The sequence below is a fragment of the Crocodylus porosus genome, unplaced genomic scaffold, assembly GCF_001723895.1.
Source record: "Crocodylus porosus isolate Cpor-Errol unplaced genomic scaffold, CroPor_comp1, whole genome shotgun sequence".
Lineage (NCBI taxonomy): Eukaryota > Metazoa > Chordata > Crocodylia > Crocodylidae > Crocodylus > Crocodylus porosus.
The window spans coordinates 39,007,077-39,011,102 of NW_017728886.1; the positions used below are offsets into that span (position 1 = coordinate 39,007,077).

Here is a 4,026-nt window from a genome sequence, read left to right on the forward strand (position 1 = left end):
CTTTCAGAAGTCCAGGAAGATTATATCCACTGCTACCCCTGTGTCTAATGATCTGGTGATCTGATCGTAAAAGGCCACCAGGTTGGTCTGACAGGGCCTATAGTTTCCCGGGTCCTCCTTCCTGCCTTTTTTGAAGATGGGGACCACGTTGGCCCTCTTCCAGTCCTCCGGTACCTCACCAGAGCCCACCTCACCAGAGTGCTCATAAAGTTGTGCCAGGGGACTTGCAATGACCTCGGCCAGTTCCTTTAGAACTCTAGGGTGGAGATCATCCGAACCAGCTGACTTGAATGCGTCCAGTCCCTCCAGAAGTTCCCTAACTAGTTCCTCACTAAACCTTGGCCCAGGTCTGCCACCCCTGGGGCCTGAGGGGAGCCCAGCAAGGAGGTAACTGTTCTGGTCCCTACTTAGGAAGATGGAGGCAAAGAAATCATTAAACATGTTAGCTTTGTCGTCTGGTGTGAAGACCAAATTTCCCAACGTGTCCTGCAGGGGCCCCACATTACCCAGAACCTTCTTTTTACCCCCTGTGTATTTAAAGAAGGACTTCTTATTGTCCTTAATCTGGGAAGCTAGACCTAATTCCATCTCTGCCTTGGCCTTCCTGACTGCCCCCCTACATCCCCGAGCAACTGCAGTACAGTCATCCCTGGTGATGTCCCCTTCTTTCCATCGGGCGTACACCTCCTTTTTAGCAAAGAGACATTTCCAGATGCTTTTGGTGAGCCATGGAGGCTTGTGTGCCCTCCTGCTCCCTTTGATCCTCATTGGGATTACCTTCTTTTGGGCTTGGAGGATCGTCTCCTTAAGGAGTGACCACTCTCCTTGGAGAGCTGGCTCCCCTCCCCTTATGGGACCTCAACTCCTTTCCCAACTATCCTCCTTAACATGTTGAAGTTTGCCCTCCTGAAATCTAGGGTTGCTGCCTTACTGCAGGCCTTTGCCACCTTGCACTGGATGGTGAATTCCAGCAGGCAATGATCGCTGTCGCCCAGGTGGTCGAGCACCCGCAGCCCTCTCACCAGGTCATCACCTGTGGCCAGCACTAGGTCCAACAAGGCATCTCCCCTGGTGGGGCTGTGCACCTCCTGGGTTAGATGAAGGTCCTGCACTCTAAGAACCTACATGAGCGGTCAGACCTGGCTGACTGCTCTTCCCGGTTCTGCATCTTGGAACACAAATCAGGTATATAATCTTGTTGCCAGCAGGCTGAGTGGAACGTAGCTCTGTCTTTTGCATCGTAAACTAATACAAGGTCCTCACCCTCCATCCAATCTCGTAGTTTAAGCCCATTTTGGTCCGTCTTGGAATGAACTACTGGGTTCAGCAGATTCTCCATGCTTGAACAAAGGTCGTACTCACGGTTGTTTTGACCCTTGCAAAGCTTTATTTAAGGATACTCGCAGGGGTAGGTGATAGAACAGAGCAGAGAAGACAGTCACCTCACATAGACCTTAGGCAGCAGCCGCTATACCGCATGGTTCTCCTGGCCCTGGAGTGTCCCGATCCCAGGGATGCGATAGCCTGTGCCAGGGCTCCATGCAAATCAAGACTCTTGCCAGAGTGGAGGAACCTGTAGTAACTTAAGAATATACAGCTTATATAGTCTGAAGTAAACAATGTTATCTCAAGCTAGGAAAATGGGAACGAGTCGTGATCCAATGCACCTGGTGTTTACCACATTCCACTGTATCACAACATTCTACTATCTAGGTTCATGGTTCAGTCACTCTCACAGAACAGAAGGCTATGTGCTGCTTCACCAGCCTCCTACGGAATCAGCATGCAAAACTTTTGCTCTTAGCAAAGCTGTTACTATTACATGGTCATTGTGGTGTGTGCTTGTCTTCAATCAAAGGCTTTCTCACGAGCCACCTTTGCCTGAGCAGCTGACCTTGTTCACCAGGGAGCCTTGTGTAGACCCCAGAGAGTACTCAGTTACCTTTGAGGTGTCCCCCAAACTCGCCTGCCATGACTTTGGATGGTCTCTCAGTGAAGGGGGTCCCCTTTGAGGATGCCTCCAGAGTGGACATGTGTCTTAGTGGATGTCTCCAGGGCTCCAACCTCCCCTACACCCCAGCCATACGCCAACCTTCTATATAGGCCTCCAGATCTTCAGTGGCTATTCCCTGTTGATATCTTCCTGGTCCCCACGTCCTTCCTCACCTAGGGCTCTGACTGAACCCAGAGGGTCTGGTGACTCGCTGCCTTTGGAGATGTCCCTTCCGATGCCCAGCACTATCTATGGGAGATGTCACTGTTCCTCCATGAGCTCTCTTGTGGTCTCTTTCCCGCCTTCGACTGGGGTCACTGCTACCCTGGCCTGGGATGGAGGGCTACACTAACCTGCACTAGACAGGGAACTGAACTAAAATAGAACAGCCCAAAAAAGGGAAACACAATCAAAATACCTTCACCAACATAAAGCCCCAAGCCTCAGAAACAACCCGATGTGAAAAACAAAACTGATACCCCAACTACAAGAACAATGAGATGGAGAAGGGCAAAATGGACCAGGGGGAATCACAGGAAGCATCCTGTATTCTCTTGGTCCCCTACCGTCCCTAAGTAAACATACCCTCAGGGTCCATGCCTTCACCCCAGCTGGGGTCTCCTTCTTCCCATCCAGGACCCACCTCTGCCCTGTGGCTGCAGCCCCCTTTGCCTCTTATTAGTGCTCCCATGCTGGCTCTCCCTGTTGGCTCTTTTGATCCCTACCAGGGTTCTCCGGCATGGGAATTCCCTGTAGTTTCTGCCGCTGGCACTGCTGCTGCCACTGCCGGCTTCCCTGCTGGCGTCTTCTATCCCCGCCAGTTTTCTCTGGCACAGGGATCTTTTGCAGCTCCTGCTGCCTCTGCCACTGCTACTGCTGGCCTCCCTGCTGGACTTCCCCAGCTCGGGGATCCTCTACAGCTCCTGCAGCTGCTGCAATGCCAATTTGAGGTGGTAGGACACTCTCCATCCAGTGGTTCCCCGCTGGTCCTCCATCCCTCAGCATCCCCTTTCCCATGCTTTCTGGGCTGAATTTTATCTTCACTGGGTGATGCTTCCTTGTTGTGTCACCCGGCCCCAGCTGGAGATGGGTGCAACTAACAAACCACTTTGGCGGTTTTCTGCGGCATGCCTCTTTGCTCCCCTGGGCCCCTGCAGCAGGTTTTTTTTTTTCTTTGATCAGGAGTCTGCCTCTGCTTGAGACTTCCCCCTGGTCTGACCCTGTGACACAGTGATATCCCCATAGACTGTGTTGACTAGTTCTGGGCCCCCCACTACAGAAAGGATCTGGACAAATTGGAGAGAGTCCAGCGGGGACAACAAAGATGGTGAGGGGTTTGGGGGACATGACTTATGAGGAAAGGCTGAGGGAACTGGGTTTATTTAGTCTAGAGAAGAGAAGACAGAGAGGGTATTTAATAGCAGCCTTCAACTAACTGAAGGGGGTTTTGAAGGAGGATGGAGCTAGACTGTTCTCAGTGGTGGCAGATGACAGAACAAGGAGCAATTGTCTCAAGTTGCATCAAGAGAAGTTTAGTTTAGATATTTGGATGAATTTTCTCACTAGGAGGGTAGTAAAACACTGGAAAAAGTTATAGTTTCATAGTTTCTAGGGTCGGAAGGGACCCGAGTAGATCATCTAGTCCGACCTCCTGCCATGGCAGGAAAGAGTACTGGGGTCAAATGACACCAGCAAGGTGTACATCTAGCTTCCTCTTAAAGACCCCCAGGGTAGAAGCCAGAACCACTTCTCTTGGAAGTTGGTGCCAGATCCTAGCTGTCCTGACCGTGAAGTAGCACCTCCTGATATCTAGCCTAAATCTACCCTCTGCCAGCTTGTGTGACTGTTATTCCTGGCCACTCCTGGTAGTGCTCGGGGGAACAGAGACTTCCCCAGTGCCTGCTGATCCCCCCTCACTAGTTTGTAACAGGCCACTAAATCCCCCCTCAGCCCTCTCTTGTGGAGGCTGAACAGATTCAGGTCCCGTAGCCTTTCCTCATAGGGCCTGCTCTGCTGTCCCCTGATCATGCTAG

General features: G+C 51.6%; 1 long non-coding RNA gene across 1 annotated transcript in view; it reads left to right on the forward strand.

Annotated features, from left to right (window-relative positions):
- LOC109320613 overlaps window positions 1-3,401 on the forward strand; it is a 13,678-nt gene extending 10,277 nt beyond the window's left edge. The window contains exon 3 of the long non-coding RNA XR_002103832.1: window positions 3,253-3,401. This is a non-coding gene — a long non-coding RNA (uncharacterized LOC109320613). The remainder of the gene's footprint in view (window positions 1-3,252) is intronic.
- Window positions 3,402-4,026: the final 625 nt, after the last annotated feature.